General features: G+C 42.7%; 1 protein-coding gene across 1 annotated transcript in view; it reads right to left on the reverse strand.

The window, feature by feature from the left end:
* PAG1 (phosphoprotein membrane anchor with glycosphingolipid microdomains 1) overlaps positions 1-13,491 on the reverse strand; it is a 136,456-nt gene extending 122,965 nt beyond the window's left edge. The window contains exon 1 of the mRNA XM_067017343.1: positions 13,221-13,491. The gene's annotated coding sequence lies outside the window, so the exon portion shown is untranslated. The remainder of the gene's footprint in view (positions 1-13,220) is intronic.
* Positions 13,492-16,977: the final 3,486 nt, after the last annotated feature.

Consider the following 16,977-nt stretch of genomic DNA (forward strand, 5'->3'; position numbering starts at 1 on the left):
CTGACCTCAGCTTTTCAATGATCTCTACAACATTATTTTAGTAGACAGATTCACAGGGAACAGAACAGGACAAAGCTGAAAAACAGGCATACCACATACGATTTCACATATGCTGCCTTAAACACACGTGCTTATCTTTTCCTTTGTCACATTTTTCTCTGTATCAGTCTGGGAGTTCTGATACTGAGAGTACCCAATCCTGTGCCGTAGCATGTGTATGGTATGGGTAATATGAAAAACAGAAACGTGATGCTGATCTTCAAAAAGAAGATATCAAACTACATTTTAACTGTAAAAATTAATATTCCAAATGGTATGTCCACAGATTTGCCTTTTAGCAATTGGAGACAGAAAGTGAGGCAGAAAAGAGAAAAAGATGGAAAGATTAGTGCTTGCCTGGGGCTGGCAATGAAAACACAGAATGACCACAAACGGGCACAAGGGGTCTTTCTGGGGTGATGGAAAAGCCCTAAAACTGAATTGTGATGGTAGTGCCATAACTCTGCAAGTTTACTACAAATCTGTGAATTGTACACTTAAAATAGGAGACTTTTATGGCATGTAAGTTATACCTCAATGAAGATGTGAAAAAACTAATATACTGAATTTCGAAAGTAACACTTTTTATGTCCACACCTCATCTTGTTTCCTGATGTTTCAAATTAATACCAGTTCAAATAGGGGGAGGAGGGTGCAATAAATTGGACCCATTCCTGATTATTAAGGGAAAAGGAAAAAATCTTGCTCCCAAATGACTAATTTTACAACTAGACAGAGAAGGTGAATTCTTCCAGATATTCCCCTATATTTAGCAAATGAAATAGAAATTATTTCTATTTTTAACATGCCACACATGCCTCTCTAATTACGGCATGCATCACATCAAACAGTAGTATTTTGTTTACCACTCATTTTGCAAAGACAGTGGAAACTCCTGAGGGGGATGCCAGTCTTCACAGTATTTTCAGGACCTAGGAGGTGTTCAATATATGATTATATTGAATGCACGGATCTCTTCGCCAGAACCATTGAACACATTTCCGTTCGCTTGAACAATATAAAGCAAATGAAAAAGACATTCCTTACTTCCCAGATCAGGGCTTCTCAACCACAGCGCTACTGACATTTTGGCCCTGATAATTCTTCCCTGTGGAGGGCTGTGTTGTGCACTGTAGGATGTATAACAGCATCCCTGGCCTCTACTCATTCACTAGATGTCGGTAGTAGCCCTCACGTCCCTACCCCCTACCCTTGCCCAACAGCTGTGACAACCAAAAATGTCGAGACACTGCCACATGTCCTCTGGGTAGCAAAGTCACCCTTCGTGGAGAACCGTAGCTTTAAATAGAAAGAGTATATGACAGATCAGATCAAACTGTTGTGTTCATGTTTCAACAGTGCTTTTCATGTTATCGCTTCCTAAAGCTAGCAAGAACGTTAACACAGAAAAAGCATAAACCTAGCAAATGATTCTCTGATCACATGCCTTGGCCTATGGTGGGGAGAAGAAAAGAAGTTCTTTCTACTCTCCTCGTAACTGTGGAGATGCAAAAGACGTGTTCTGATCCAAGGCTGACAGTTTTCAGGATATGCGGAGCTGCGAAAATCCATAAGAGATGGGTCCAAATGTCAAGTGGCCTATGGCTGTAAAACAGTAATAAAAGCAGCATGTTCACTGCCAGCACTGGGCTGTTTATTATGAACTGTATCGAGGAGAACAATTTTGAAAATGCTACTGAATATTTAATAAAAGAAAAGATCTATAATAATTCAGGTCCTGACCAGCTGCTATTAGTAAATCACTAAGCCAGTTGGAACCTAAAGGTTAAGAACTGTGGTGACAGAAACTATTAAATTAAGTGTAAGTTGAATACTTCAGGGTTTTATTTTTCTCAACAACCACAGTGTTTAGCAATCCTCTTCAATACACCCTGGCACAAAATCTGAAAAGCTATTATCCATATTGTATGCTTTTAATGAGTCTCCGGACTTTTTAGTGTCAATTCTTACTTTGGAGATATTGGGAATTTCACGCTGATGTTAAAAGTTCAAGATGTACATTTTGGACAAAATGACTGTTATATAATACAGCAAAGAAAAAAATATTCTTAACGGTACCTGAATATGCTTATATATTTATCAAGGATCATAATACTTTACTGCAAAGCATCATTATTTTTTATTCAGGAAAACAAAGGAGTATGCACCTAACCTCAACAGTAACAATTTAGGCACTACAGATGACATCATTGTAGCTTTCAGCCACTTCTGTGTTTATCAATCTATTGCACATAAGAAAGAGCTACGGTGGACAGTTACCTGTCAATTCCTAACATGTGAAAAGGAAGCATACCTTTTAAAATCACGTTTGTAAAATTATTTATATTTTTCTCTGCATGCCTATTGCTAAACATAAGCAGGTTTAGGACTCAGAAATATTAAGCACATAATTCCTAAATCCACTGAGAGAAAGAACGTACACAATATGCAAAAGCCCTCTATTCAGTCAAGCCATAACTGTACATATAATTATGGTATTCAAATTAGAATACTAATTGAGGCGTGTTCTATCAGGTCAAGTATACACTAACATAAGAAAAGTCAGAATACAACTGAATGGGAAGAAAAAAGAGGTAAAGAAAATTTAATTACTCTTTTTAGAAAATGAAAACTCCTAGCACATAATATTAAAAAATATACTTACGGAAAGATTAGTGGGAAATGCAGCTTAATTACTCCTCTTGGTGGTGAGTAGTAAATACAGTAGTGTCAAATCGCCCCAACAGGATGCTAACTCTGAGCCCTGGATTATCATATTTGCATTTGGATGAAACCGGGACACATGAGGCATGAAATGGCCAAATTAACTTTCATTTTACTTCACTGGAATTTCCTCACATATTTTTATAAATATAAAATACAATAAAGTCACGTAGAAAACACCATACTATTTTATATTGTTATTTAAATTCTCGTATGCCTATACTGTAATTTCTCAACTACAATGGACTCTGCTACTACAGCACACCATGTGTAATGATAATTACTAAGGCTAAGATAGTTGCCTAACATTTTTATAAAACTTTAAAAACTTTATAAGCCTATGGTTATTTTTAAAACTCAGCACTAATAACAAAAGATCAACCACTGAATGTCACAACTGCATAAGCCCTTTTGGATTCAGTTTTTTTCCACTGAAGCTAAAATGTAAAATTGGCACCGTGAAGCTTGAAATTGAGATTGAAAGATAAGCACTGGTACCAGCACTTGGCTACTTGCTAGAAATTGCTTTCATCTGGAAATTGCCATTTAGAAAGGCTCATAGATATTTTTTATGAAATAAAAAAATGTAGCATCATAAACTTTTCAAACAGCCATACGATTCCATGTACGTTTCATGACTCTAACACTTCTGTATATTAATAGTTAATGTCTGCTTTAACAGTAGCAAAATTAGGTAAATCATAATTTTAGACCATCAGAAGCCAAAATACAAATTGTAAAACTAAAATAAGCTCTTTCGATTTATCCTGCATCATTTTACACTGCTTAAGAAAAAGACAAATGCTTTAATACTTTGGCATTAAATAAGGGAACATAATAGCTGCTTTGGCAAGATAAAGCAAGCTACATCACTGAATGTATTTGGAGAATTCAGGAATGATATTATAAAAGGAAAACCAATAGTTTAAACTTAATCTGGCTGAGTTATTTCACATACACGCACACATACATGTACACACAAAACGCTTCTCACCTACAACAGCCATTGCAACAACTGAAAAATAAATTTCCTTTGTATCACAGACAGCAAGTTTGACTACAATAATTTTACAGTTTAAAATGCTGAATCCTTTTATAACTTAGATGCTTTTTAAAAGCTTTTAAGGTAATGAAAGAAAAAGATGTTCATCTGTGAAAAAAGCTTTCCCCCAGTCTGACTTCATCGCATACATTTGCATGAAGAACGCGTGGCCCACCAAATATAAAGACTGCGGCCAATGCAGTTTCCACTATTAGTGTTTTGAGCAGACTAATTAAAAATCTCTTAAATATTCCACACCCTAATTTTTCTTTAGTAGCTATTCATGAAGACACAGGCAACATGATGGAGTGGCAAGAAGCCAGAATTTGAAATCAGAACGCCTTATTTGAGGTCCTAGGAGCTCTATCATTTACTAGCTGTGTTATTTCCATGCAGTCATCCTAACCCTGCATCTCAGTTCCCTCATCTCTGCAATGGGAGTAATTCCACCTTTAGGTCAAAATCAAAGGATAAAACAAGTGAGGACAGAAATGCATGATATTAACTAAAACACATGGTAATTATTTCCACCATCCCCCCAAATACTCCAGCTTGTCTATAACTTAATGACGCCCGTTTTTATAAGACAAGTGAAAATTACAGGAAACTGTACTTAATCTATCTCAAATAAACCAACGAGCCAAAAGGCTCATGAGTAACTCTAACAAGATTGGTTCACAGGTCCAAACCCTCCACAGATGCTGTGGCCGTGATAAAAGCTTCGTTTTTGTAAACTGTCAAATGATGTGTCATCATCACTGTCCTTTTCGGTGTACTCATTCATGAATACAATGAGCCGTGCCTGTTATGGAGAACCAAGCACTTTATGTGCCAAGAAAGTGATTCTTTCATTCTTCCCACTTTCCCAAGTGGCCCTGTCCTGCTGTCAACGAAGGAGAAAAATGAAAGGAAAAGGAAAACAAGAAACGACAATGCTATCCTATAAGCAGCTTGAGGTCGAGGATCACGCTTTATTCGTGATTTTACTGATTTCTCTCCTTTACCCCACTCCCCGTCCACATTCCACATAGTAGGTCTTCATACTTATTGACAGGAACTAAAAGCTATATGAGAAATAGCCACTGTCATCGGTGTAGATGCAAGTGAGGAAACAGGCCTGTCCCTTTGCTCTCTGCCTTTTCTTTCTATTTCATTCCTTTTGTCACCCGGCTCCTGTTCCCTCATGCACCTCATCCTGCTTTGCCTCTGGCTTCTGCCACTTTGTGTCCAGGCACTTGTCGAAAACTTCCCTCACTTAAGTCTTACTATCCCATCTCCCTTTCTCCTGCCTGCCACCTTGGTCTTCCTCTTTTTTTTCATTCTACGCACCCTCCCAGGCAGATCACAACCTCAACAACTTCAAATACATGCAAGGCTTGCAAACTTTTACCTCCAGCTCAGCCTCTGTCTTGAATTCCAGAACCACAGGCTTGTGCAACTGTCAACTGAATCTCAAGCCCTGGGTGCCCCTCTTGTGCCTCACATCACACGAATCCACCCCTGAATTCATCACCTTGCCCTGCATACGGCACCGTTCTCTGTATTCACTATCATGACCGATGGCACATCTGTCCTTTCCGTCACCCAAGCCAGAGTCCTGCGAGTCATCCATCCCTAAACTCACCATCCCCTCCCTGCCTCTCCTCTCCCTCTCCGATCCCTCCACCTTGATCAGTCTGTTCAGACCTTAAACTCCACACTAGGATTCAACAGCTTTTCCCCACAACTGCTTTTTTCCACACCACCGTCCTCACATCCCAACCGTTCTTTACAACACATCCAGAGTGATCCTTCTAAAAGAACAACCTGAATGCATCTGAACCCAATAGGGCCCACAAGACCCTTCCCCAAGTGGCTCCATTTCCAGCTTCACCTACCGCCCCTGATGAGTACCAGTCTCGGGGAAATACCAGCTATTCCACAGACGTAACACCCTCTTCAGCTCCTTCATGGTGTTCTCCCTGGCCCCTCTGCTCAGAATGACTTTTGCCAGTTCATTCCCACCCTCAGCTGCCTGGTCCCCTCCAACTCACCCTTCCGGACTCAGATCCTGCCCTGCTTCTTAAGGGAAAGTCATCTCTTTGGAGTCAGGCACCCCCGAGGGAGACCAGCATCTTTTAGGCACTGGTTCCAACTGCTGTTACGTGTCTTTTTCCTCCCAAGACTGAGATTCTTGAGGGAAGTGAAAGGAATCCTCTTATGTCTGAGGTTTCATCATTCAACACTATGCCTGGTATATTGATATATATCTGGTGAATGCAGAAATGAGTAAATATCACTCCAACTAAATTTGACTCAAACATTGCCAAGCTTCTAGTGATTGATTGTGTGTGAATGAGAGGTTCAGAGCTCTCTTTAGAAGGCGTCATGGAAAATAACACAAGGCCACTCCAGTTGCAATTCCCAAGTGCTGAATACAGAAGTTGTGGTGTTCTTGTGCGTAGCCGTGTTACAGATTGGCTTTTTTATAGTTTAAGAAAACTTGTCTTGTGTGGTTTTATTGCCTCTGACCTATAGCATGAGCTGCTTCAACATTAAAGTTTCCCGGTAGCTTCAGCAGGTTCAACCACGTGGGGGTGACGGAGGAAGGCGTACGGGTGGAGGTGAAAGGCCAGAGTGAGTGGAAGCAACGTTAACAGCAATGACTGTGTCACAAATACAGTGAGACCTGAACCCCAAGGACCTATCTGAACACCCTTCATTCCTTAGAGAACAAATACACAGAAAGGCTTCCATATGCAACCTTGGGGCTCCCTGAAGACTGAAATGACAGATGCAGCAATGCTGACTAGTCACACCTTTTGGTACTTTCAGAAAATCAATTGAAATTGATTACTTACAAATGAATACAAGATATGATATGCGGGGACTGGGTCCTATGAAATTGAAGAGGAAAGTATAAGGCTGCTATTGATCAATTAAAACATTTTTTTTAGAAAAACCTGCCTACTCCATAAGGTTCATAGGGTTTCAAGTGCTCTGTGGTTTAAGTCAAGGCGCCCCAATCAGGCCAAATTTCCCTGTCTTCTGCCATAAAATCCACACTTAGAAAATAGAATTTTTCATAAGTTTTTAATCACTCACAGGCTTGAAAATTATACAGTCCTATAAAACCAAGAAGGGGGAGTGGGTGAGACATTAACACGATATACCAAAATATTATAACAACGACAACAACAAAAATAATAACTCAAAACCCAAGGGATATGAAGAACTTTTTAAAATGGGTTTTTTACATTGTTTTATTTTGGAAAAGTGTTTCTTACGAAAGGGCAGCTGCACAATACAGAGACCTCTGCAACAAACGTTGCCTCCAGTGTGAAATCAGGAAAAAATAGAGGAGGTGGGGTTCAGGGAAACGGTTTTGAAAATATTACATGTTGGTTTTAAATTCTGCCCTTTCCCTCTGCATTTAGAGTGGAGTTAGACTCGGATGCAGACACAGAAGATGTGACACAATTTTCCTTTTCTGAGACAACACGCTTGCACTTTGCTGGTGAGACATACTTGTTCATTTACTTTAAAAACCATCCGTTCATTATGAACATCACATGACACTGCTGTAGTAATACTCACTGCTGAGTAAATCATTTTTGACTTAATTTTTTAGAAATCACCTAAGAAAATCTCAGGTTGCTACACTTCTCTCTTCGACGAGAATGACGCAAGTATGTGACATCACACACAAAGTTTGCACGCCTCTCCACTGTGTCCCACGATCAGTGGAAGGCTTTATGCTTCCTATTTCACAATGCTAACACAGGGGTTTCTTTTTGTGTGTGTGTGGTACGCGGGCCTCTCACTGCTGTGGCCTCTCCCGCTGCGGAGCACAGGCCCCCGGACGCGCAGGCTCAGCGGCCATGGCTCACGGGCCCAGCCGCTACGCAGCACGCGGGATCCTCCCGGCCCGGGGCACGAACCCGCGACCCTGCATCGGCAGGCAGACTCTCAACCACTGTGCCACCAGGGAAGCCCTAGGGGTTTCTTTTCTGGGCTCATTGCATGAACTAAGCTTTAAGCTCTTCCTCCATAAAGATCTGGAAGACCGTGGGCATGGACCTTTCCACCATCCCTTTAGCTCTATCCTAGGGTCACTGTGGGGAGGACATGAGATAGTATAGGATTATTTTGAAGAGCACAATAGAGGATATCTATATGACACAGCTGAACCATAAGAAGGCCCCCAAATTGGATACAGGCCTCGTCAGAGTCCTGGCCTCCACTCTTCGCTCAAAAATACACTAGTGTTATCTTGGACAAGTGCTCTGATCTTTCTAGGCCTCACTTTCCCCTTGGGCAATAAAGGATAACAAAGTAACCACACAAGGTCACTGATTAAAGTAAATATTCTATGTACAGTTCTTAGCACAGCAGCCAGCCCATGGTAAGGGCTCTGTGTTAGCTATTCATTCTATCCAGTAAGGATGTGGCAGATAAATCATACTCGGAGCTGTCTTTCCCCACACTCAACCCTCGCCCTCAAAGTCTGCAACGTCCCAGCCTTGCGGGACTGTCTCTGCCATGTTGCACATGAACAGCTTGCTTGTAGAACCAAGACTGGTATAACCTCCAACAAGTTTCTCCTGGAGGTAGGAGGCAAGAGCTCTCGAAATACAATCAGCCCCAGACTCCCCAAGCCCAAAGGGAAGATAATTCAAAACAGGAGAGATGACTGGGGTGGGTAAATGGTCTTCATTCACTTTATCCATATTAAAATTAGCTTGCATTTCTTGTACGTATGTCTTCTGACAGCAAGGATAGCTAGATGTCAGAGGCAAGTTATTTGGCGATTTAGAGGTAAGCCAATAAACAGTTAACATAGACAAAAAATAAAACTGAACTATGTAAATTCGAAAGAATGAGTTAAAAGGAAATTATGGACCCAGGTCGAGTCACAAAAGTGATTGAGGAAGATTTGTACTACAGAATGCCCCAGAGCAGAGGAGCATTTGAAATGTAAGTAAAAGCACTTGAAAGAGTAAAAAGGAATATTTGTACTGTGACAGGAGGGCTAAAACTGCAGAAGGACTCAGGTGATGGCAAGGACTCTATCCTGGAAGCTCACACCCAGAGACTTTTGATTTTTTTTTTTTTTTGCGGTACGTGGGCCTCTCACCATTGTGGCCTCTCCTGTTGCGGAGCACAGGCTCCGGACGCACAGGCTCAGCGGCCATGGCTCACGGGCCCAGCCGCTCCGCGGCACGTGGGATCTTCCCGGACCGCGGCACAAACCCGTGTCCCCTGCATCGGCAGGCGGACTCTCAACCACTGCGCCACCAGGGAAGCCCTTGATTTTGTTAAAAAATTGAGATATAATTGACATATAACACTATTCATTTCAGGTGTACAACATAATGAATCAACATTTGTATATATTGCAAAATGATCACCACGATGAGTAGTTAACATCTGTCACCTCACATAGTTACAATTTTTTTTCTAGTGATGAGAACTTTTAAGATCGACTCTCTTAGCAACTTTCAAATATGCAATCCAGTATTATTAACTATAATCAACATGTTGTACAGAGAGTTTTGACTTTAAAAAAAAGCCCACTTAGAACACCTGTATTGAAGTACCTTTCAGTGGTAGGATACCAGGTTTCTTTAAATATTAAATAAGTCTGTAAGCCATCTGTGGCCTATGTGCCCTTTACAGATATTAGATTTTTATATCTAGAAAACAGAGTAAATATTTACCAAGGGCCAGAATACTATGTAGATCTGGATGATAATCTAAGAAAGCCACAGGAAAAAAGCCTTTCAATCATTCCCAACTTTCAGAAGTCAAGTGAAAAGTTTGACAGGCTGTGGACCAGACTTTTAACAAAGTAGAGTCCATGGGGGATGTAGATCTGGATGATAATCTAAGAAAGCCACAGGAAAAAAGCCTTTCAATCATTCCCAACTTTCAGAAGTCAAGTGAAAAGTTTGACAGGCTGTGGACCAGACTTTTAACAAAGTAGAGTCCATGGGGGATTGGTTCCAGGACCCGTGAGGATACCAGAATCAGTGGATGCTCAAGTTCCTCATATAAAATAGCATTATATTTGCATAGAACCTTAAAGTACATTCTCCCACACACTTTAAATCATCTCTAGGGCTTCCCTGGTGGCGCAGTGGTTGAGAATTCGCCTGCCGATGCAGGAGACACGGGTTCGTGCCCTGGTCCGGGAAGATCCCACATGCCGCGGAGCAACTAAGCCCGTGAGCCATGGCCGCTGAGCCTGCGCGTCCGGAGCCTGCGCTCCGCAACGGGAGAGGCCACAACAGTGAGAGGCCCGCATATCGCAAAAAAAAAAAAAAAAAAAAAAAAATCATCTCTAGACTACTTATAATACCTAATACTGTGTAAATGCCATGTAAACAGTAAATATGTAAATGCTACAATATGTAAATAGCTGCTGGAGCAAAGCAAAGCAAATTTTGCTTTTTGGAACTTTCTGGAATTAAAAAAAATATATATATATATTCAACCCGAGGTTACTTGAATCCACAGATGTGGAACCCGAGGATACGGAAGGCCAACTGGACTGCTCACACAGGACCCCTGAAACTGCTTCCCACCACACTGGTACTAAGGGCCAGAGGAAGCATGCTTATTTAATATGAAATGTAAATTATTTCCATTTCTGAACATACAGTACACTATGTTGCAAAGTGCAGGGCCTCTCTCTCTGCCCTAGGGGTGCTCTCCAGCTGGGACTGAATTCATGCTCACAGATGATGCTGATTGTGGATCGATGGATGACCTGCTTGCGGTGGTTCACTAGGCTGTGTGGATCCTGCAGCTACATCTGCAGGTGGAAACAAACCCGGGAGTGCTGTCCTCCAGTGGGAACTGTGGGAACAGTAACATACCATTTTCCTTTTCTTGATTCTCTGAATATGTGAATAGGGAAGTGAAAAGTAATGGAATCCACTTCAAACCGAAGAAGAAAACTCATTTCACCTGCTGGCATCTCTACCATGTGCTAATGTAGGCAAGCTTTTAAACAATAATTATGATAACAATAATATCTCCCAGTCATGGAGAACTATCTTGTGAGTTAAGCACTTTGCATACTTTACTGCTTAAAGTAAATTTCCTCATCTGTAAATTAAAGATAATAACGCACCCATTTTATTAAGTTATTATGAGGATTCAAGGAGAAGAGATGGAAAAAGCAGTTTGCAAATTGAGGCAGCAGGGCCAAAAAGGACAGGGTCTGAAAGAGACAGACATGGGTTAAAATCCTAACTGCGATTTCTACTATTTGATCTTGTTGACTTCAAGTTTCCTTTTCTCCAAAGTAGAAATGAAGCTACCCACCTTGGAGAGGAATTGAAAAAGACATTAGGTCAAACACCAGCTGGTGTCTGCATTACCAGGAGGTATTCAATAAATGCTCATACCCTCTCTCCTCTTATACATGTGAACTGCTTCTGTTAACCTCCATCAGCAGCCATTCAATGTCCACAGAATCCAAAGATGCATTTCCTTTCCTAACAATAATTTTACTCAGTTTAATAAGCCAGACACTGGTTCAGTAGCTTTAAAGCTATGAACTCACTTAATCCTCGCCACAATCCAGAGAGATAGGTACTGTTATCCCCATTTTACAGACAAAGACACTGAGGCACAGAGTTTAGGTAACTTGCCCAGATTCAAACAGATGGTACCCAAGCTGTCAGCATAGTCTGTCCTCCTAACCATGATGTGACAGTGCATCATGTTAGGAGGGGTGTCAACCTGTTTGTGCTTCTATGCTCAGATGTAATCTCTTCTAGAGATGAGCAATGGCTGCTCTCACCAAGTACAAAGTGTTGACTATCTTTTCAACTTGTGAAATTACATTTTGTGTATTTTCTTAGAATTCCTTAAAAAAACTATGATATGTTTTTAAATGAGGTGCCTATAACTAGTTCATCTTGTTCCATGTGCTAGAACGCTATAAATAAATGTGCTTCTTTTTCTAAAGAGTATCTAAATAAATCCTACATCAAAACACAACCCTGAGTTTTGGTTTAAATGTTTATTACAAGTCCAAATTTAAAAAGATATATTAGGGCAGTCAATGTTATCTGTTTTGTTAAACTAATTACTTCTACACCAAAAAATTGGAATATTCTCCTTATTTCTAATATTCACTGTCTTAACAGTCATAGCAGTACTGTATGGTATTTCAAAGTACTCCTTTTACAAATTTAATCAACTCAGATATTAAACATCAATGATGATAATCTATTGCTCTGCTTAAAAGGAATCTCTAGGGGACAGATGAAAGAAAGGTTAAAGAATTCTAGAATTATATCCTTCAAAATAGGGCAGGGCAGCTACCTATAAATCATGCTCTTTGTTTATTAAGATAATTAAGCCTATCAGTACACTTAACTTTCAGACTCAACAATTGTCTGGCATGAACAATTTCCACTTTTTCTAAAACAAAGGGGATGTGTTCAAAGGGGTCCTCTGCAAGCCCTCTGTACAATGCATGCTATTTTAAAACATGATTTATGTGTCTAATTCCTGGAGCTGCCTTGAAAAATATACTGGGGTTTTCCTTGCACACTCCCTATTAGGAGAAGACACTCCAATTTGAAGAGTACACTCTGTTTCAGGCTGCAGAGCACTCTATCATGTCAACATTTTCATTAAATACGTTCAAGCTAGACCTTAAACAAATGGAATGGAGAGCCACAGCTGCAGCCACTGCAGAGAGACAGTCATCCTGCCGGGAGGCTTACATAAGAGGTGCAGGACAGTGAGGGTGAAACCCAAGTGTCATCATCGGAACATTACTGCTTTGAGACTTGCTCACATTCTTAAAGTGTATGAAATCACACACGCTGAGCGGGTTTCTCATTTTATTTGCCTTATAGCACAAAACTCTAGGTTGACATATAAGTTGTCTTTCCCTAAAGGACTGGGCTCCAATTACAACTTCTGCCTAGGGGAAAAGAAAAGTGGGATGCACGAGAAGCCTGGAGGTCTGAGAGGGAATGACTTAGCCCCCATCCCCAAAGATCTATCGCATCCAGGAATATTACTAGAGTCATTCCCTTGAGGACTTGGGATGGAGATGACAGGACCCCCCTACCACCCCCAGTACCCCGCGCGCGCGCGCGCGCACACGCACACGCACACAGTCAAAGGGCTCGGAATGTGCAATGAGCAGCAGGCAAAATGCCCTCAGAGCACCTGTCCTCTCACAGCACATTTCCAACTGGCACGTTCAGCAGAGGCTGGAGCCAGTTCTCCCGGGACTGCTTCCTCTCCCCGCGTGCCCTGTCCGCGGCTTCGCACCCTCAACTCCCCAAGCTGGAGCCCTGCTAACAAGAGGTGCCACCCCCAGCTTCCCACGACGTGAAGATAACAAAAACGAACCTCCCCTTCCCGTGGCGCCCTCCAACTTCAAAAACTACAGTCAACTTACTGGGACGCAGGCGACAGGGAGCCTTCGGGGGGGACTGCGCTCCCGCTACGCACAGAGCGCCGCGGCCCCGCACTGCCCGGGCGGCGGCGGGTGCGGGGCGAGGTGCTGCCGCTCTGCACCAGCCGCCTTGGCTCCGCGGTGCCAAGCGCGGCGGCGGCGGCGACAGAGGTTGCACCCGGCCGCGCGGTCCCGAGCGCTGCAGCTGCCGCCCGCCCCGGAGTGCGGCGCTTCGAGCCCCTGGTGCGTGTCTCCGGCTCCGAGGGAATCAGGGCTCAACAAGGAAGGCGGCCAGGGAAAAGCCGAGGCGTTGTAGCGGTGGGAGCTGCCAGCCCGCTCCCAGGCGGTCGATCACATCGCGGGCGCGCCGACAAGCGAGCGGGAAGGCAGGCACGCACAACAGTCGGCACTCGCCGCCGCGCAGCGGAGAATGACAAGCGCCGAGGCGGTGCAGCCGTGCGGGGCGCGGGGCGCGAGTGCGCATGAGCCCGGCCCTCTGCGGCACGTCACCGGGCAGGGCGGGGCGGGGCGGGGAGGGGGCGAGGCGGGCGGGGCCGGGTTGGGGCGCGGGGCGGACCCGGTTGCGATGCCCCGCTCCCTCGTGGGAAGGTACCGGAAGTCTCCCGCCTGGGCTTCGGTGAACCTTAAACTGTGTGGTTGAACTTGTTTGTCTCCAGAGTCCATTGTCTGAAAAATCACTGTTTAATCTAAAGCGATCCTTAGGGCCCCTGGCAAGCCTACAAAAGCCAATTTAAGTCAGGTTATAGTTTAACCTTACAAAGCTGGGATTTAGGGGACAATGTACCTTGGCTGCACATTAAAGTAACTTACAGAACTAGTAAGAGCCCTTTTGCCCCGTCCGCACCCCAGAATCCAGAATAGTAAGTACATGAGAATCTCTAGATGGGGCCCAGGTATCATTAGGTTGTAAAGCTTCCCAGGTGACACCAAGGTACAGTAGAGCTTCTCAAAGGTGTGACAGAATCTTCTGGGGATTTTGTCAAAATGCTGGTTCTGATTCAGTAGGTTTGGGCACTATGGGGAGATCTTTCATTTCTAACAAGCTCTCAGATGAGGTCAGCTTGCAGGTCCAGACCGCCCTATCTTGGCTACTGTAAGTGTGCTCTAGAATCCAGAATAGAGCTTCTGGTCTGCTTGAGAATCACCCGAGTAGCTTTCTGAAAATACAGAGCATATTCACGGGCCCTATCTACAGTGGTTATGGTTCAGCCGCTGGGCAAAGGTGGGTCTCTGGAATTCCATTCCTAAGGAGCGCTCTGGATGAGTCTGATATAGGTGTTGTTTGAACCAAACTTCTGGATATTAGACCAGCAACGAGGAGTTGGGAATAGACCTTTGCAGTGAGAAGCACCAAGCCGGGTATTGAACTCAAGACATCTGACTGCAAGTCCAACTCCAATTGGTGCTTTATCTCACTAGTCCAAATTTTCTACAATTATTATGCATTACTTAGCAGGAAAAATATATAAATCATGTTAAAAACACACAACACGCACACTGTATTCCTTACACATATCATTAAAGGAGGCTTAAATCTGGCCTGGGAAGAAGGCTGATCAGGAGGGGAGGTATGGGAGAAGGGAGCAAAGTGATGGAGTAAGAGTTGTTAGATGGCCTGTTCCATAGTGCATTGCAGAGGGAAGGCTGTGTAGCAGGAAACAAACCTAGGTCCTGGAAAGGTGCCTTAGAGAAGAAGATCCAGGGACTAGATGTGGTCTCCTGTCCAGTAGCACAGGGTGAAACTCAGGTATTCCAGAACTTATTAATGTATGATACGTCATATACATTACCTCACTGAACTCTCACAATGGTCTCGTAAATTGGATAAAGAGATTTATGCTCATTTTACAGATTTTAAAATGTTGACTTGCTCAAACAGTGGGACTTGAATGAGAGTACAGACCTGAGTGTTAGACACAGCTTCTATAACTCTAAGGAAAACAGTTCAGATCTTACAAGAAAAATGGTTTCTCTTTATTATTCACATCCTTTAAAGGCTGTGCCTAAGTTTTGAGTTAGAAAAGCTTTCGTTTTTGGAGGGAAGAAATCCATTTTGCATCTTCACAGCAGTTTTGCAGCTCCACAAATTGGAATACATTACAGTTACACAGGGCAGGCTTCACTGAGAGGTTCAAAGAGCGACGCTCACATTTTCTGGTGATAAGTGTGATTACCATCCTCATTTTATCCAGCCCCAAAGAAGCTAAGTGATTTAGGCAAAATCCAGGCAAGAGCCAGTCTCAGGCCTCTGTCCTTCTCCTCTGCTCACCTGTCACCAAATGACCTCCTGAAGATTGTTTTACATTTCCAAATTTTTACTGATTTGCCATCAGTAAATTAGAACCCAAAGGTATTCCAAAGTCACTCCTTGATATAGAACCATAAGTGTCAGGAACAATTCTTGTGCTTGCGGTAAATGCTCTGGACTGTATTCCCAATGTGAATAAAGTTTGGGAAGAAAGTGTGTGATGTTTATATGCAGTCTCCCAATCCAGAGGTTTGCTTTGGAATGCTATACTGTAAACTATGTCTGACCCACCTTTGTCTTTACTTCCAGTATAACTCTTCCATTAGAGCTATTCCTCTGTGTGATTATGAAAAAATTAATAAATGAATGCCTAATTAAAAGAGAATTCTCTATAAATGAGGGAGGTGGTTGTGGAAATTTGTTAGTTCAGTTTTTTGTTTTTTTTTTTTTTGAGGTATGCGGGCCTGTCACCGCTGTGGCCTCTCCCGTTGCGGAGCACAGGCTCCGGACACGCAGGCTCAGCGGCCACGGCTCACGGGCCCAGCCGCTCCACGGCATGTGGGATCTTCCCAGACCGGGGCACGAACCTGTGTCCCCTGCATCGGCAGGCGGACTCTCAACCACTGTGCTACCAGGGAAGCCCTAGTTCAATTTTTAATAAGAAAATATTTTAAATTACAAAAACCACAAAGTTAGCATAACAGTCATGTTGGGACTTTTAGTAGAGGTGTCCGAAGTTGTCGTCCTGTTTTCTCAGGTGTTAGAAACTCCAATCAAAATATGTATCTGCTCCGCAATGGGAGAGGCCACAACAGGGAGAGGCCCGCGTACTGCAAAAAAAAAAAAAAAATTTATCTGTATAGTTTATGAATTCACTTGAATATTGACTTTAAGAGAGCCAGGATTCGATTCTATAAAAAGTTAACTAGTATGACCCACTGCCACTGTATTTTCAGCTACTATCATTGGCATTAAACACACGAAATATGTAATTGCCTTAATATTGACTGTATTAATATTGATTGTGTCTGATCTATAATTTGTTTCTGATCAGCTGCTGTTGTTGTCTGGCAGGGATAGCAGCTACGGTATTTTTCTCTGAGGTATGTATTCCTTAATTTGTCAGCAAAGCCTGCTCTTAGGCCGAGAATTTCTTCATTCAATGCCTCTAAAAGTCCCCAAAGTGAGGATTTCAATTATACAGATGCTAGTGACTCCATTGAACCTATTCTCTGCTCATTCAAGAAACTGCACCTAGAATAGATTTTTATTAAACTCCTTCTGCTGAGAATCACGGGCTTATCACTGAGCTGAGAGGTTTTGGCCCCCAAATTCTCTGTATTTGTTAATTACATTTCTTCATCCATTTCACTCAGAGAGATTCTTTGACATGAAAATCTTCCACCCACTGCCTAATTCATAGTGATAATCCAGGTCAGAGAACTGTGGGGGGTCCAGGGGACTGGCAAAGCTGAGACAGAAGTGGGCACA

This window comes from Kogia breviceps, chromosome 17 (assembly GCF_026419965.1).
Source record: "Kogia breviceps isolate mKogBre1 chromosome 17, mKogBre1 haplotype 1, whole genome shotgun sequence".
NCBI classification, from domain to species: domain Eukaryota; kingdom Metazoa; phylum Chordata; class Mammalia; order Artiodactyla; family Physeteridae; genus Kogia; species Kogia breviceps.